Genomic DNA, 20,000 nt, shown 5'->3' on the forward strand with positions numbered 1-20,000 from the left:
ATTTGTGTTGGTCTGCTCCGCAATCCCATTCAAACTAGTTGTTCGTGATGCTGGGAACCCAGGTTCAAATCCCATGACATACCGTCCATTTGTCCATTGTCTATTAATGTCGTCGTAATTCAAGTTAAAATACACTGCTGTCTTTGTCCTGCATGTTATGTCTGTCCATCCTCCTCCTGCATGAGCCCAACATCAATGCAAAATAAATAAATAAAAGCCCTTACCCCCTCATGATTTGATCAATGGCATCCATCATTGAACAAGAATGATGGATTTCAAATATCTTTAAACACATCCACACATGTAGCTCGTTATTTAACCCTGTTCAGGTTGGGCTTTTTTTCACAGGATATATATATATATATATATATATATATATATATATATATATATATATATATATATATATATATATATATATATATATATATATATATATATATATTAATCTCGGGGAGGGTCATTTTGTCCCCCTTTGCCTAAGATCTCGGAGATGGAACGTCCGATTAACACAAAATTTGGTGAGTGAATAGAATATCTTCTGAACAAGATGCCTACATCATTGAAATGGCCGTAAAGTGTCTAGTTTTTAAATGATCTCATTATGAATTAAGCAAGTAGACAATTTGAAAATTTGCAGGGGTTACGGAGAAATCGGGAAATTTCTACAGGAGGGGTTTCATCTTGACCCCACGTCCAGCCTGAATATGGTTAAACAGGACATTTGGAATAGCGAAATGAAACAAATAAATAATTATATTCACAATTTGACCTTGTTTTTTTAAAACGAGGAGACGAGGCTTCATCCGTCAAAAACAACCGGCATTTGACTCCATCACGGCAGACACAAGCTACACGTAATAAGCAACGACTGCGCCATGAGACCGCACTTCAGTTGGGCAAAATGGATGAGAGAGAGAGAGAGAGCAGAATATGAATTTTGCTGGATTCAAGTTGACTTGCATGTTAAGACGGCATAGTTTTTCATTTTAACACATCTATCGTAGCAATTTTCATCCATCATTCGGTGATGACCATAACACCAACAGTTAGTTCTTCCTCTCACAGCAGCGACTTTAGGCACGCATGGTGGGCATTCTTCTTGTCCAGGACATTTATCATTGACCCAAGAAGGACACCATTGGCGATGTTTAAACAGCTTCAAGTCATCATCATTTCGTGCAGCTTTTGTAGCCTTCCTCAAGTGTTGACAATTCCGTCATCTGCTCAAACTTTTCCGATGCGTCTAATTTACCTTGTGGAGTCATGGTGAAGAGATTACATGTGGTTTGTTAGTTAATTAGCAGCCCTCCTCTGGAAAGTGGCTTGGTGATGGAGTAGGTAAAGGCCTTGTTCGGGCTGGCAGGATGGTCGACAGGTACGCACACTTGCTTGGGTTTGAATTTCGGCCCAGCTATAAAGTGTCGTCTCAGTGTTTCACAGGCAGGATGATTCATCAATATGTGTGCTGTCCCTCAGATGGACGTTAAGCTGGGCATCCCGTCTGCCGGCATTAGTTGGTGGATGTTAATGATCCCACGGTGTCCTTCGTGAAGAGTTGACGAGCTGTCGCTGATACCCTGAAGAAATTCCAAATTCCTGCCCTGAATTCCTGAGTCGGGGTGGCGACCCGACCAATATTGTAACTTCGTAACTGCTTCGGCAGCACCGACATTCTGCATAAGGGGATGATGATGATGATGATGATGATGATGATGATGATTCTTGCTGCTTTGCTCTGACCGGTTTGGGTTAAATTTGCATGGTTGGTCAATGGGAATTCATGTACCCTGCGATGAAGTGGCGACTTGTCCAGAATTGGTTTGTGGCCACTGAAACATTTACAATGCAAGTGCCCTGATACGCTGTCAGCATTATGAGCCATCACCACATGCTCTGGAAAGCATGGAGTGGCCACCCATCCTGTCTTCCTCATTATAACTCGTCATCCTAGCTGCATCAGTGGTTGATCTACATTCTTCCAAGGTCATCATTTCTAAAATGGAACTTTTTTTTTCTTCTGATCTTTTACTCGTCGGCTTTGTTTCCTTCACCCCTGTTCATATGCGTCTGTTTTTGCTCATTTTTTTTGTTCAACTGATAATTTTGTAATCAGTGAAAAATGAATCGATATTTTCACTCACAGCATGATTTGTCCAAATTTTCTTGTTCATATCCTTTGTTATTTGTGTTACTAAATTAACCATGATCTTTTCTACCCTGATTAACCCCACCCAAATCCTTCCTCCTTCCAATTGTCCATTTTTCCCTCCTTGGAGTTCCCTTCTGTATCCATTTTGTCCACCCCATGCATGCGTGTTTTGCGTCCTGTTTTTGTCTGTTGCGTCCTGATCTGGTCACTGCACTCGCTCTTCCATGAGCCTCAACTCCATGGTTTGTAAGTAAATTAATTAGCAGCCCTCCTATGGACAGCGGCTTGGTGATGGAGTAGGCAAGGGCCTTGTTTGGGCTGGCAGGATGGCCTGGAGGTAGGCACACTTGCCTGGGTTTGAATCTCGGCCAGGCTATAAACTGTCGCCCCGATGTTTCACAGGCAGGATGATTCATCAATGTGTGTCCTGTCCCTCAGATGGACGTTAAGGGGATGTCCCATCTGCCGGCATTAGTTGGTGGACGTTAATGATCCCACGGTGTCCTTCGTGAAGAGTCGGTACGGTGAGCTATCGCTGGCACTCTGAAGAAATTCCAAATTCCTGCCCTGACTTTCTAGTAACTGCTTCGGCAGCACCTACACGCTGCATAGGGTGATGACGATGACGACTACAATGACGACGGTGATGAGGATGAGGACTTCGACTTCAAAGCACATATACAAAAAAAAAATACTAAAATTAACTTTTTTATCTTCACAGTTCAACAAACTTCTTCAAAGAACAATTATTATCGTGAAAGGCCTCCTAAAGAAAGCGAATAGTGCTTTGAAGTAGAACTGGCTTGTCATGGTTGCCGAAAATGGTGGGAGTAATCAGTCATGTGGCCAACAGCATGGGTTATTCCACAAGGCTGGGAGGCAGCTGTGGAAATGTGAGTTGTAATAAAATGGCACAGCATGTGACAATACATTCATTCAGCAGATTGGGATCACAAATGTGTTATTGGTGTTCCAACACCATCTGGGGGAATTCGGGTACCGAGCTGTTGTGAACATTTCAGGAGCTTTGAATTTGCCATATTCCAGGTAGAACTTTAACCTACTTCATTATGGGATGCTGCCAAAGCAGGCCAAGATTTATAATCTGGCCAGGGTGATGCACAATAGTCTAGTATTTTTGAAAGCTACTCTGGTATCTTTGAAGTTCATAAGGAAATGCTAGTACAGTACATGGGACACTTGACTGAATCTTCTCTCTGAAGGACTGCATACCCATTCATGCAATGCCCTTCTTGCACAAGGGTGACTGCTTCAGCCTGTCTATTTACATCCACACACGACACTCGCATTGTTACTTCAATGGTCCCAATTATTCCCACCTTCTTGTGGGTTTGCCTGAGGAAAGTTTTTGGGTCCAAGTCTTTCACAAAACAGCTGCTAAGGCCTGATGTTCGACTGAAGGTGGCAGGATTTTTTATTTAATTTGGCCAGGATGCCGGCGATAACTCATCTACTCTTCGTGAAAAGCATCGTGAGATCCTTAATGCCCACCACTTAATGCTTGCGGACAGAGCTCATCATCCATCCGAGGAACTGCATACTTTGTGATGCAGCGTCTGGGGCCTGTAATGCACTAATCTGACAGTTTATTGTCAGCACGAGATTTAAAGCAGACAAGACAGCTCAAGAGTAAGTGCACAACTTCTGCATCGTTCTTTCGGACTAAATTCACACGTGGTGAGAGCGGTGCTAAATTCAGGAGTACATAGAAGGATAATAGGAGAGAGCGAAATGAGGGTACGAGAATATGGGAGGAAGGGTGACAAAAAGGAAAGAAGGGACGTGCATGGAACACACATGTGAATTGGGGTAGGAGGGGTAGAGTGCTCTTAAAATTCCTTCATATTTCATCCACATAATAAATAGACGGCCCCTTATTGAATAATAAATGTATTTAATGAAGACAAAGCAAGGATGGATGCAAGGTAAATATATTCCTGTTTCTCACAGGTGATTACAGTTCCTACAGAAAGTCTACACCCCGTTTCAAAATTTTCACCTTTTGTTGCCTCATTGCCTGGAATTAAATTGCATGAAGTCAGACTTAGTCCACCTTTATTTACACATCGTAACTCACAACTTCCAAGTGGAAAAACAAATTCTACAGATTTCAGAAAATTAATTTCAAAATAAATAAATAAATAAATAAAATAAAACGGTTTTGAAAAATGATTGCCTCACAACTCAGGTTACATTCTCTAATCTGTCTCGTTAAGCTCCTTCCAACAGGGTAGTTGTAATCCCATGACCGTAGCAATATATGTTCAGTAAAAAGCTTTCAGCTAACTGTACATTTATTTCACACGAGCGTGGATTGGCTTACTGCGCTCGCCTCTCCACGTGTCGTTACAGAGATCGACTTCGCAGATCTGCTGTGTTGTCATGATTGACACTAATCATGATGCAAACATTTATATTGTACAAATTTACAGTATTTGTAATACTGGTGATACTATATTTATTTGTAATTGTTATAAAAAAAAATTAAAAACAAAAAAAAAATCCTTCAATTTTAAAATGAAACCAAGTAGCCAATGTTCACCATGAGGTCAAACTTGGTCCATGTGCCAAGTTTGGTGGCAATTGGCTCAATGGTTTTGGCATGATTGGTGATAATGTGCTCCATTGGCGAAACACCAACCAGGTTCGAGGAGGTTGGCTTTGGGGATTCCCACTCTCTGGGGACATGTACAATGCAAAAATGAAAGTTATCTCCACAGCTGACTTGTAATACCCTCTGCCACCACCACCAGGTAGTGCTACATGATACACATTTACGTTGAAATTTTTGTTGACCTTCCCTCCTGAAACCCCGTGACTACAGATGAAACCAAGTAGCCTGTGTTCACTACAAAATCAAACTTTGTCCATGTGCCAGGCTTGGTGGCAACTGACCCAGTAGTTTTGGCGTGATTGGTGTTTGCACACGCCACACAAGGACGGAAAATGACATTGATTTATTTGAAATAGCACATAAATATGTTAATCACACGCTTACTGCACTTTCGCATCATTTATTCTTGTGGGTCGGGAACCTATTCCCCTGTTTTCCCCAAAACCCCAAAAATAAGTATTCACGGTGATCTCAGGGATGTAACCCCCACGAATGGTGAGGGTTCACCACACGAAAGAAAAATTGCAAATTTATTTGAGTTCTGAGCCGATCTGGGACACGGAAATTTTTGACCAAAATTACCGAGCCGGATCCGAACCGACTTTGTGCTACTCCCAGCACAGCACTGATGGTTTTATTTAAAATTTTTGAAATTTTGTCTTCCTCATCTGACTTCAAATGACTAAAATGTATTGGCAATCGTTTTCCGTTGCATAGAGAGGCATTTTAAAATGCATCCTAAAGAAGCATACGATTGCAAAATAAAGAACATGTGCGATCCATCTCATGGGCACGTTTTGACCAGTTATTTTATTTTATTTTTATTTTTATTTATTTTATTTTTTTTTCATTGTTAGAAATATTTCCATATTGTTGCAAAAAACTGGAATCTCACTGACGTGTTGTTTACGATATTGAAAATGGCTTTGTCTGCATTGCAGTCCTAAAATGTTTGACAACTTTTGTCTTCCTTGCACTCGGTTTTTTATTTATTTTTTCGATATCAATGGTGGTGACTCGACGACGAATACAATTTGAGATCACAACACAGGATATTTGACAGTTGTTTCGCATGAAACGAACTCAGCTCGGCATGCCAACATTATTACCTTCAAGTTACAACACTTCGTTATGTTTGGTAACAAATTTTCAATTAACCCGAAATGGTCTCTTCAGGTTTCACTGGAGCGGACGAGAGGTTTGCTCTCCGTCCGTCTGTCCATCCATGGGGACCAGACACTGTGCAGAGCGTTGGTGCTGCCTATGCAGTCTCCTTGGCTATTGGGCACAATCCTGGACGGGTCGCCACTCCGACACAGGATACCAACAAGCTGGCACTCATTTTGCCGAGCTCGGAAGGATGACAGGCAGAGTCAACCCCACCTGGTATTAATTCAACAGTCCGTCTGTCCATCCATGGGGACCAGACACTGTGCAGAGCGTTGGTGCTGCCTATGCAGTCTCCTTGGCTATTGGGCACAATCCTGGACGGGTCGCCACTCCGACACAGGATACCAACAAGCTGGCACTCATTTTGCCGAGCTCGGAAGGATGACAGGCAGAGTCAACCCCACCTGGTATTAATTCAACAGATGAGGGGGATTTTAACTCAGGATCCTAGAATCCCAAGCCCACCACCCTCACCATTAAGCCAACACCAGGCATTACAACCATGATATATTATATATGCACATAAGCTGTACGCATGTTTTTGCTTCATACGTATGTACATGGGGTTATTTTTTATTATTTTCGGCACCGAACGCGCCATTATCCACCGCACAAATAAACGAACATTCATTGAGACCGCGAGGGGACATGTATTGCAAAGCAATTATTGCCTTGTTGAACACAGTCTCGCATGCTCAGGATTCATGACCGGGACTCACGGCACAACGTTGGTGATAGAAAAATAACTCTATTTACAATTTGCACACTTTACGTACATTGCTTACACTTACCAATGACGAAGCAATTACACAAAGGTAACAGTTCACCTAATCGTATTTGGAAAACCTCTCGAATCTGAAACGAAGACAGGAGTTGCTGTATGGGCACGTTGAGGCATTGCTTCACAAGCTTTTGAAGATTGACTTTATCGTACAGGGAGCAGTAAAAGGGAGTGTGAAAGGAATACAGAACAAAACGGTGTATGTTTGACTTGACGGTGTAGGGAGCAGTACAGGCAACCTCGATGAATATGCAATGAAGGCAATTGTGAACCGCACGCCAAAGCAGTCACATAATTCGATGTTACAGTTCTGCATAACACAGGAATTCTAAGACACGATGCCTTGTGTCGCCTCTCTGTACAGAGTACCCGTTTTGGACATCAGCCTCGTCACAGGAAACACACCCACCTTTTTGCTGGGAATCACCAATGTGATGCACACCCTGACAGGAGCACATAAGAATAAGTGCACCCCTTGTATAAAACAGTGCACCCAAACAGCCGAGTTGGTCCACACTGAAACCGAGGCTCTGATTAATGTCAAGCCTTTGAGAACGTCCTCATTTCAAAGGGACAATCTATCCTCCCATCCCCCAACCAAGCGCAACGTAATGCAATGATACTCCAGCTATGCGACTTGTCATTAGCCTTGATTATTTGTTGGTGTCATTGTCCATTAATGCCTCGTGTTCCAGGTATGTCCCTTATCCCTCAAGAGGCAAACAAATGGCTCCAAGGCCAAAACATATTTGAACACGATTCCACTTGGCTGAACAAAACCCTGCCCAGACACACAGCAGTACCATTGTCCAACAAGAACAACTGATTCTGACCCATGGTGAGTTGCTCGTCAGTTGTCACGTGCTGTTTTTTACTGTGATTATTACCCCGTTCACATTTGTCTACTCTCAACTTAAGTAACATTGCAAATACTAAAGGATTTGATGATGAAACAATAACAATCGTGCATGTACTTGGCCTCGAGATGCACAGAATTGAGGTGGAAATTTGTTGGAAAAAGTGCAAATGACTAATTTTGAGTAATTAAGGATCTGAGTTTGATTCCAGCCTGTGATGTGTGATTTGAAAATGCTGGAGAACCCTTTCATTCACAGGTTCCAGCTGGCCTCGGTCTCTTTTTCTATTGGACTATTGCTTGCCTATTCAACCTTGACAAGAGAAGTTTATTATTTGTTAGCTATGCAATTATGACATGTATGACGGGGGAAATGCTTTTTTTCTGACTTTGCATGGAAAATTATCACTAAAAATGTTTTTCTGCAACTGAAGTTAAATGTGTGTTTGGAAGCACAAGGAAACTGATGATAATCAATCAGATTAGAAGAGAGAAAGCGCTGAATCATATTAATGGGAGAGGTTTCTCACTTATTTTTTTTCGGATAAACATGTGTTAAAGCTCACCTGGTACCAAACTAAAGCTGACGATGTGTCCAATTTACAGTTTGTTCATTTCATTTGTGGGTCTCAGCTCATCTAAATAATAACACTGAATCTCCCCGGTTTTGTGCACCCCACTCTTCTGAGGTAGTGCTCATTTCTGTAGCTTTGTTGGGATCCTTGTGACCTTTTCTTTTGCAATGGACAATTGCTTTCCTTTTCAATTTAAACTTGTGTCAATTATCAAGCAAAATACCACCATATTGATGCACCACATGATGCAAAGCCACATGGGAAGCTGATTGGTTGTAAGATATAGCAATGACCCTGCATGTCTGGTTGGTGGAAATCATTTCTGACTTTGTGTGGAAAATGGTTGCCAAAAAAGTGATTCATTCAATCAAATTTTACGTATCCTGTGAGTTTTAACATTTGAACATTTTCATTACCATACTAGAGAGTTCATAGAACACCTGACCCTGTGTTGTCTTGAGAAACAAGAACATGGGTGGGGTCTACGAGCAGCAAATTTGATCGGTCGTGATAACGTAAAAAAATATTTTGTCCATGTACTGCGAAACAGAAGGATTTTGAAAGTGCCAAAATATGATATGTGTTCTCCAGTGTTCAAGTATATGGGGGGGGGGGGTTACATTCTTGAAAAACCCCACGTTGGGCATAAGACCTTGTGGGAAAAATAGGGTTAGGGGAACGAACTCTAAGTTTTATCGACTTTTTTGCCTAAACTAGTAAAAATGAAAAACACTTAAAATTGTATATGATGATGAAGATGATGATGATGAAGAACAACGTTGGAAGTTATTGCAATGACATCAATGTCCTTGGCTTCGGGTCGTCAGGGTCATCAGACTTTGTGAAGAAGGTGATCTTTGTCTGCTTTGCCTTGTTCTGCATGTCCTTATAGACCTCCGGATAAGGTGCCATGGCAGCGTCCATCTCGCGCTTGAATTTCAAGCACCTCTCGATGAAGATTCACGAAAACCTCTCAAGATATGTGACTCATCCGTTTATCCCAAGTGTTCTCTTTCACGCTCCTCATCTTTATCTTATTTCCCCCTCTTCGCTTCAAAAACAAACAAATATTTTCGTTCGAAAAAAAATTACACTCATTCTGCCTCTTATTTACTTTCTTGGTTCACTTTTTATTTCTTCCTTTCTCATTACCTCCAAATTGAACCAACATGACTCATAATCTAATGAATTTAATTCTTATTTTAAAAGCATTTTATAATTTTTTTAAGTTTCATTTGCCTTATTTCACTAAAACCCCCACATATTATTCTTCATCATAACACCCCACATGTTCTTCTTCATAACTATTTACCATCAGGAACATCCCACAGTTAAAAGAATTGCGAAAACTAAATCACGTGATATCACACTATATCAAACTAAATCACGCGATGTCAAACAAAATCGTATGATATCAAACCAAATCACACAATATCAAACTAAATCAAGCGATATCACACAATATCAAACTAAATAATGCGATATCACATGATATCAAACTAAATCATGCGACATCACATGATATCAAACTAAATCACAAGATCTAAAACTAAATCATGTGATATCACACGATATCAAACTAAATCACACGATATCACGTGATAACAGACCGTGCGGCACGACATCGAAAGAGCAACTGAGACTGCGATGGAGGGTAGTGTGGGGCGATGAGGTGAGATGAAGATGTGGGGTTGTGTATTCATTCATGCCAGACTATGATAAAGTGAGCGACCCATGCCGTGATCAGCACATTTCACCACAATAATTCAACAGCGATAGAAGGAAACTGTGATACGGAAACCCATGTTTGGGGCAGGCCTGCTGTAAAATAAAGATTTTAAAAGCCATAAAAAAGAAAACAAATTGGAAGTTTTACCTCCATTGATGCAGCGTCTTTTACACCATCTTATTTAACACGTCACATTAGTTATCCGTGCCTGTTGTTTGTGTTCTTTATGATGTCGCTAAATACAGTACGTTTCCTGTTTGGAATTATTTTCAATTTTGACTGCTGGACAGGCAGACAGAATTTTTTTTTAATCTCACTCCTCTCTGTGCATGCATGATTAGGACAAATTCAGAGCCAAAGTACTGCTAAATTGCAGGTTCGTGTTCCGATTTGTGTTCAAAATATAACATTCAATTGAAATTAGGTTGTTCCTCAATCACAAACTGACGTTTGTCGACGACAGACAGACAGACAGACAGACAAAAGTGAACCAGTCGTTTAACACTGCTTTTTGCTTTGCGTGCATGGGATAACAAGTAGCAATATATCGTTGTGCAACAATGACTGCACAACAGGTAATGTTAACTTTCCGCACGTAGTCTCTGCCATTCATTTTGATAATACACATATATTCATGCATTTATTTTCTGCTGAGATTTTTCTTTTTATATAGATTGCTAAGATATACGTTGGCCAACATGCTGCATGCAACTGCCTCACCATTCCCTGCATACTACTTCTGTCTCTGACTTCTTATATGTACAGTGCATGCTGTGCCATCTTTTCCAATTAGGCTGGCTTATTCCATGACTTAACAAATCACAAGGCCAAACATTTGATAAACTTGGAATTTATCTCCCTTACTCCATATGGACAGTTATGTTGCATTCTCTCTAGCACGTTTTTTTTTATAAAAAGATGTCTCGGTCAAGCTAGACCAAACAAGCACACAAGGACTCTTCCATGGCAATTATATATGCAACTCAATATGGTGAATCCTGAAGTTCTGTCCTATGTCTTGCACTCCATTCTTCTGTGTTCCCATATGGATAAGATATACATTTATAGTTGACAGTAACAAACTTTACAAAATAACGATTTTAGAATACAGTGTGGCTTTAATGATGCTCTTACAACTGCTTATTCCTTTCCAGCTATTACAGTTATATTACATTTGCATCCATATTTAGGTTTGTCAAGGTACGTACTGTTATAGTACTGTATTCCATCATGATATGTTTATTCCTTCAATGCCTTTTCAACTGAAAAATAAATAACCACACACTATTTTCAGGATAAGACGGTGTTTAAGCCCACTTGGTGCTAAACTAAAGCCGACTATCTGTGCATTTAGTTTGGTTTATTCATTATCAGTTTTCCTTTTCATTCATTCATGGGTTCGAGTTACTCCGCGTAAAAACACTGAGTTGCCCAGACTTTGTGCCCGTTACTCTGAGGAGGATGTACTTTCTTCACCCATCTCTGTGGTTTTACTGACATCCTTACTTGTTCTTTTGCACTGGACCATTGCTTAACTTTCCAGTCTCAATAGGTGTTGGCTTACAAGTAAGCCTGGTGTTTGCTCAATGGTGAGGGTGGCTGGCTTGGGATCCTAAGGTCTGAGTTTGAGCTCCATAGGCTGCTGAATTAACACTAGATGGGGGATGACTCAGCTTGTCATCTTTCTGAGGTTAGTGAAATGAGCACCAGTGCACTGCTAATAGAGGCACTGCATCAGCGGCATGGCCATATCCCTAACCAATGATGCAACCAGCAGCCTCGAGGCTGTGCGTGTGTGTGTGCGTGTGCGTGTGCGTGTGTGTGTGTATGTGTGTGTGTGTGTGTTTCTTTCAAGTCAAAATTTATCACTATTGACAGGTGTGCACCACCATATTTGTAAGCCCCACTGGGAGATTCATTGTTTGCTATAACATTGCCCTGCACGTTTGACGGTATAAATAATTTGGGGGGAATGGGGGAATTGGGGGGAAATGATCACCAATTTGTTTTTCTTTTCTGTGACTCGGGGATAAAGCATGGGTAAGCCCATAATGGATGATCCATGGGTAGGTGGAATCCCATGAGGGAGCAGGGAGGGAGATTTCTCCTTCATTGACCCACTGAGTGTAGAGCCAAAGTGATGTCACAAGACATAGCATCACCAGTACCCAGAGTGCTCTGGGGGTAGTGTCCCTGTCTGCATGTGTGTGCATAATTTTTTGATTGTTCTTCTCTGAGCCTAAGACAATGTTAGAACACACACACACACACACACACACACACACACACACACACACACACACACACACACACACACACACACACACACACACACACACACACACACATAATGTCATCGGTCACATGATTTGGCAGCCATGTTGGATTTACCCTAAAACCTATTAAAAAAAACTTTCTCCAGAATGGCAGGACAAATCGAAGGGAAACTTCAAACAAATGTTCCCCAAGCCTTGGGTGGACAAGTTTGTTTAGGAATAATTCATCAGTCACATGGTTTGGCAGCCATATTGGATTGAAGAAAGATATTAAATGTTTTCTCTGGAACCGCGAAATCAATCGACGTGAAATTTCACACTTATGATCGAGTCGTGATGGGGAATACATATTTTAAATTTCAACTTGATCAGACACATGGTCTGGCAGTCAGAATTGTTTTGTTTTTTTTATCTGGGTTATTTGATTATTTTTTTTTTTGAATAAGGCGAAATTGGCTGCTCCTGGATGGGTTTGAGGGTCGAGTCGTAGCTTAAATGTGAATCCTATCCAGGTTACTCCTGATTACTTCATCTTTGCTTTTTTCTTGTTCAGGTTCCTTCTGATTACTCCACTGCAGGACTGGACCTATTTGTTCTTCCATTTGATTTGAATTTAATTTATTTTATTCCCATTCTAAATTCAATTTAATAATACTAAAAAAAACGTCATGGGTCAGAGTCAGGTGTCGCATCAAAGCGGGGTTCAATCTTAAGGCCCGGTCACACCTTGACGTTTTAGCCAACGTCTGCCGATTTTTGAATTTTTTTTCTAAAACGCTGGCACACGTTGAATACGTTATGGGTAAGTTTTGATAACATTGAGAGCACGCTGAAAAACACTGCCATACGTCGTTGTACGCTGGCTTTCATCGTACTTTGCGGTTGTCCTCAAATTTTAGCATGCTTGAAATTTTACGACGTATGCCGGCGTATGACTCACACGTTCCGCTACGCTGGCCACAAGTTGTATGCACGGTCTGCGATCGTTGACAGACGTCAACCCATGCTACTTGTAAGTTAATCATAAGTTGAGACACGCCGAGGTAATGTTTATCGTACCCGAAACTTATTTCTAACCTATGATTAACGTGTTGTTGGCACGTTACGCGATCGTTGCCACACATCGACAGACGTTACTTTTAAGTTACTCATAGGCTGAAAGACGTCGGTATAATGGATCGTCCTTGCGTCAGCGTCCACGGCCACGGCCAGGACACTTATTTGCAGCATTCTTCAAACTTTTCTTCGGCATGACGAGGATGTTCACACTTCGATGTCTAGCTTGGCTATGATTCCAATTGTCCATCGGCAGCGTCTATTTAAAATAGTCGAGTTTGAGCGATTTAACACGTTCAGAAGAAACGCTTCAAATTTCCAAACCACAAGCGTCAAAAAACAAAGGCGAGTGACAGCAATTTAAATCGTTCATTGTAAACAATGAAAATAGCTGAGTGGTACCGTTTAAAAGTCGTTGAGTGTAAAAAAAATCCAATTGTTGAGCGCAAGCGTCTACTTTCAATAGTGGAGATGCAGCCATTTAAATCGTTGAGTTTATCATTTAAATCGTGAAATCGTTAAACGCAAGGACGATCCATCATAACCCACACCCTCCCCCTCACACTCACCTACTACTGCCAACATGAACAAACTACTAATACTAATACTAATACTGATACTGATACTGATACTGTTGCTGCTGACATGGACATCGACTCAAAAAGGACTCGAAAACACTGTTGGGTTCCCCTTTTATGAGCAGCATTTTTATATACCAATTCCCAAAACTGCTGGGAACACATCTTGATATGGCAGTTGTAAGTTAGAAACACGTTCATTTATTTTTTTTTGTCGACCGGAAGACGTCATTGGAATACGTCTACATACGTCGATGTGTGTTGGGGACTACGTAAAGAATTGGTTCAAAGCACGTCAAACATACGTTAGAAATAAGTTTCGCGTAAAAAAGACATTACCGCGACGTGTTTCGACTTATGAGTAGCTTATAAGTAGCGTTTTTGGACGTGTGTAAGCGTCCACATATCGTGTGTAAAACTTATCCCCATCGCATGCGGAACGTGTGTCATACGCCGAGTACGTCGTAAAATTTTGAACATGTTTAAAATTTCTTGACGTACTCTACTTACTACGACGTATGATAGCGTACTTTAGCGTTCTACTCACGTATACCAAACTTACTCATACCGTATTTGACGTGCCCCAACGTTTTAGACACATTTTTCTTAGGTCGGCATACGCTGGCAAGATCGCCAAGGTGTGAACGCGATGTTGACACTTCCATTTCTACGGCAGTTATGATTCGAATCGTTGTGCGTCAGCCTTTTAATGGGCTACGTCACGACATCGTCGGCGATGCGTGCAACGCGCTATGCCTAAGTTAGACTATCGTTGGGCATCGGTTGTGTCGGCCGACAACAGGTTCAGCATTCGTTGGTATAAGTTATCTATAACACAACGAAACGTTCTGTGTTGTTACCAATGCGTTCTACATAAGACCAAGTCGCTATGAATACATCCGAATCTTTAAAAAAAAAACATCAAAAGTTCAACGTAAGCCAGCGTTTTACATACATTTTAATACGTTGCCATCGCTGGCTAAAACGTCAAGGTGTGACCGGGCCTTTAGTACCCAGTCATCGCTGCCAGCAGTTAAGCGGTAGTTCTAATTATGTCTCTTATTAATTGCAGAACAAACCAGTACACAAACGCCAGACAAAACACACCACACAAAACTCCACAAATCAAGTCCTGGAGAGGTCTGCAATCTCCGATTGCTCTTTTTCTTGTTTTTTTTTCTCTGTTGTCATTCATATTTAGTGGCTCTCAGCCTGATTTCTGGCGAATTTCAATAATAAATAATGCTACAAGGGCATGCTTCGATGTCACAACGCCGCAAGATATGCCTCCACCCACATTATTACATCATGATACATACTTGTACCAACTTGCATTTAAATCCCTGAACCCAGATTCAAAATATGAAATAATTCTGGCTGCCAGACCATGTGTCCGATCAGGTTGAAATTTACAAATATATATTCCCCATGACTACTGGATCATAACTCTGACATTTTATATCAATTGATGAACCGCTTCAAGCGAAATAATTTTCCCTTGGAAAGATTTTTGTACAAACAAATATGGCTGCCAGATCATGTGACCTATTAATTATTTGTGAACACCCTGGTATCGCCAAGGCTTGGAGAACATGTGGGTGAACTTTCCCATCGATTTGTCAAGCCATTCTGGAGAAGAAGATTTTTAATGGTTTATTCTTCAAAATATCATAGCTGCCAAAGCTTGTGACCTATGATGTCATAACTGAAGAACTTTTTATTCCTCATGGATCTGCGATCATACCTGTTAAGTTTCACCTCAATCTGTTCAGCAGTTTCAGAGAAGAAATTTTTTGAAGGTTTTTATGTTTAAAAAAAAAGGCTGCCGAACCACCTGACTGATGACGTCATCAATCCCCCTCCCTCCCCATTCAATTTAGTCCTGGATGGCCCTCTAAAAGTTTCATACTGATCAGATAAAGTGTTTTGCATCTGCAATTATGACATCATAACGAAGTCACCTATGACATCATTAAACACCAAGTTTGATTTAAATCTCTGAACCCAGATTCAATATTAAATAATTCTGGCTGCCAGACCATGTGTCCGATCAGATAGGTAATTTAAAACAGATATTCCACATGACTACTTAATCACATTTCTGACGTTTCATGTCGATTGATGAAGCACTTCAAGGAAAATAATTTTTCAAAGATTTTCATTCAATCCAATATGGCTGCCAGACCATGTCACCTGTTAATCATTTGCAAACAAGCTGGTATCCACAAAGCTTGGGGAACATGTGGATGAAGTTCCCCTTGATCTGTCAAGTCATTCTGGAGAAGATGACTTTCAAGATTCGAGGGTAAATATGATATGACTGCCAAACCATGTGATGTATGACATCATAGTTGGAAAACTTTTTGTTCCTCATGCATAAGTGATCGATCCTGGAAAGGTTCGCCTCAATTTGTTTCGCCATTTCGAAGAATTAGATTTTTGAAGGTTTGTATGTTAAAAACAATATGGCTGCCAAACCACGTGACAGATGTGGTCACCACTTTTTTTTTTCTCCCATACAATTTAGCCTGAGATGACCCTCAAAATTTTTCATACTGATCTGATAAAGCGTTCAACGTATGCAATTATGATGTCATAACGAAGCCACCTTTGACAGACTTCATGAAAAATAAATTTTTAATCACTTCTTTCCTATGGGGAGTACTTCACATGTGCCAAGTTTCAATTTTTTTTCATGGAGCGGTTTTAGAAATAGAGGTGCAAACGTTTTCCATTTTTCCAACATAGCTGCCGCACCACGTGACCTATGACATCATAATTATCATTAAAACATTCCACATGATGAGTCGCACCTATGGTGAAAATTCCGTGCAGTTGCAGAGAAAACAGAGAAAATTAGAATTGATGGACAGACAACCCAAAGACATAATGCCAGTTGGCGACTTCGTCAGTGGAGGCATAAAAACTCGTGGAGTGTGATTCGGCATACAGATCCACATTAACTGAGATCATTCATTCTCAGATCTACTGTCGTCCATGTAATCCTGGCATTGTTCTATTTTGTTCAATTATCTGCCTCGTTCGTCATCGTTCCAACATTATAAAGCAATGGAAACAGAATAACAGAAAATAAGTGCAAGGTACAGATTACGTTCAAGGATCATGTTAAAAGGTCATTGAATGAATGAATGAGCCGTTTATTTTCCCAAACTCTGCACAAGGTTAAGCAGAAATGAATAATAATTTGCATATGTGTGATATCGGGTAATAAGGGCATTTCCAAAAAGCTAAAGCTGAAAATGAAATGTCTGAAACAACGAACTATCAACTACCAAACAAGAACAATGAACAAATGACTGAAAGTAAAAGCAAAGCCAAGAATGGACACAATAGTGAAATACAAGAATTGTTTGAACATCATCAGGGTAATGTTTTTATGCTATAGATAGACCTACATATTGGGATACGAGTAAGTTCTTGTGGGAATATTTGGATCTGTTCACTAATCCGTCAATAGTGTGTTCCAAAGATGAGGACCATAAAAATGTCATTGTATTCAAGGAGTTCGATGTGCGAGTGTTGGATAAGAACAGATCATTTCAGGATCTGGTGTGTGTGAAGAAAGAAGAAAAAGTTCAGGGAAGAAGATTGTGGACATACTTCGACATGAATATCCGTGTGTGTGTGTGTGTGTGTGTGTGTGTGTGTGTGTGTGTGTGTGTGTGTGTGTGTGTGTGTGTGGTGTGTGTTATTTGTTAATATCATTAACAGTCAGAGTGTTAAGTATAGCGATAAGAGCTGCAGTGTGGTGTCGAGGATGAGAGAAGGTACAAATCCTCGAGGTTCTTTTTTGAGCAACAATGAGTGAACGAAGCTTATTGTTGCTGATACGTGCCCGTACAACTTTATAACAAACGAGAACCACACTCGGTAGAGCCAGGCTGAACAGTTGATGTTTTGTATCCCAATGATAGGTTGGATCTGAATCCGGACCTGAACCAAAATCGAATCGGCTTGTTCGTGTCACCGACCCAACTCGTCCACCAAGTTTTGTGATAACTCGTCCACAACTTTTTGGGATATTATGGGACACCGAGTACAATCTTTGAACCATTCTTCCAGAAGGATCTCCACTCTTAATAATTTAATTATACTAAAGCTTGCCCCCACTCCAGCAGACAAAAGTATACCTTTTACAGATTGTTGTGATGCTCGCTCATTGGGCTTGTGAAAAAAAACAGATTCTCAGTTTGTCCAGCCATGCTCCCTCCAGGGCTTTCTCCGAACACCCACATCACAATCCTTACAGTCAAAGCTTTCAGGGCAAGGCGAGGAGCTTTACCCCCCTCTCATCCCCCACACCAAACCCCCCAACTCACCAGATCTCTCTCTCTCTCTCCTAAACACACAACCCACGTCCTGCCCCTCCCTTCCCTTCCCCTCACAACCCCAAGCCCCTACAACTCCACCTCCCAGGCGAAGTTCCAAATGCACCAGATGGCACTAAAATCGGAATGACATCATCACACAAGGTTCAACAACTAACTCCTTGTACATTCTCGAGACAATAACGAGTGGAAGTGTTCCACATCTTCATCCCATACCCCCCCCCTCCCCCCCCCCCCGTAACTCCATTTCAACCTCATCTTCGCTCAACACTATCATCCAAATGAAAACAGCAACACTACTTTTTTCACTGTGCACACCTGAATGTCAAATCACTTGGGAAATGAACAGCTCCACCAGTTTGAAATGGACTTTAGTTGCCATGCACATATTACATATGCAAAAAGGGCTGAAACTTGAGTTCTGTCCTTGTCCTGCACACACTTATTTTTTTTTTCCTCTCCTCCCTTTACTCCCCCTCTGCCTTTTCTCCCCACCCCACCTCCCCTTTTGTACACAACCTTCCTTCCACATCACCCTTCCTTGAGGCAATGTGGCAAGGGGTGAGAAGGTTGGACTGAGCAGAAGACAGACGGCTTGATGTCCCGAAATATGACATCGTCGAATGACCGAGATCCAAATCTCAATGGATTCAATTTGGAGATGGAGACGTCGGAGTTGAGCAATACGTCACAATGCGTTCATTATAAAACATATCGAACAAACTGTTCTCAGCTTCAAAAGAGTTTGAGTACAGTATACAAATACAGTATACAAGTACAGTATACAAGTACAGTATACAAGTACTCCAAGGAAATCAGGTTAAATGACATTGGCAAACCTTTATCAATCTTGAGTGTGCACAATGCACTCACCACTCAGAGATTTATATATCTATCAAAACATGGACCTATAAACACCTCGTATAGTGTTGGCATTGCACGCATCTCACACACACACACACACACACACACACACACACACACACACACACACACACACACACACACACACACACACACACACACCCTACCCAAATTACCTCGCCCCAACCACATCTGATGGAAAAGGACGGCATCGGTAGTGGACCTTTCTTTGGTGCACCGAAGACCAGTTAGACATTGACCTTCTCGCCACCTTTTAGCAACAAAGATTGGAGTCGCTGAAGGGTGTTGTGTTGGTCAAATAATGGTGAATTTTCATATTGTTGTTATTATTGTAGTTGTCATTGTTGTTCTTTGCCATTTTGGCCATTCTTCTCCCAAACAAATAATTCAATAATAAGTTATTAACATTGATAAGTATTTTATCATTAACTCGAACTCACCCCAATTCAGATCAGATTCATGGTCAGAGTCCGACCTCACGCTCCTGCTCCATCTGGAGCACCATTTCCTTCCAATCACCCCTTCCTTGAAACCAAATTCCCCTCCTCTTCCAACGGCTTCCCCGAATCCCCCTTTCACTGCCAACCCTCTCCCCTTCAACTCCAAACCCCACTTCGTCTTCTTCTTTAACACAAAAACATCCCCCCACCCCACCCTCTCCAACCCCACCCTCTCCCTCTCTCCCCTCCTCAACCTCATCCCCATCCACCTCTCCGCCTTGTCAAACCTCACACCTCAACAAACCTGTCCTCCAACCCAACTTCAACTTTCCACACACTAAAGCAATTACCCCACTCCCACTGTGGGAAAAATTAACAAATAATGGTATTAGGTGATATTTACATCCCAAGTTTATAAAGATGACAAATCAAAACAAAAACAACTCGCAACCCACAACCTGCCTTCAGCTCTCAGTGAGCGAGACACAGCTTGTTTGATCAAAGTTTCATGGGATCAG

At 41.2% G+C, this 20,000-nt stretch overlaps 1 protein-coding gene across 3 annotated transcripts in view; it reads right to left on the reverse strand.

Annotated features, from left to right (window-relative positions):
• Nucleotides 1-20,000, reverse strand: part of JCAD (junctional cadherin 5 associated) — a 77,642-nt gene that overhangs the window by 54,978 nt on the left and 2,664 nt on the right. The window contains exon 1 of one of the 3 annotated variants that reach the window (XM_085872731.1): nucleotides 773-902. The exons of the other annotated variants lie outside the window; for them this stretch is intronic. The gene's annotated coding sequence lies outside the window, so the exon portion shown is untranslated. Of the gene's footprint in view, nucleotides 1-772; nucleotides 903-20,000 lie in introns of those variants that run through there. 3 annotated transcript variants of the gene reach the window in all.

Source organism: Eptatretus burgeri, chromosome 3, assembly GCF_056783735.1.
Source record: "Eptatretus burgeri isolate ZD-2024b chromosome 3, Ebu_testis_v1, whole genome shotgun sequence".
In the NCBI taxonomy this organism is placed as follows: Eukaryota; Metazoa; Chordata; class Myxini; order Myxiniformes; family Myxinidae; genus Eptatretus; species Eptatretus burgeri.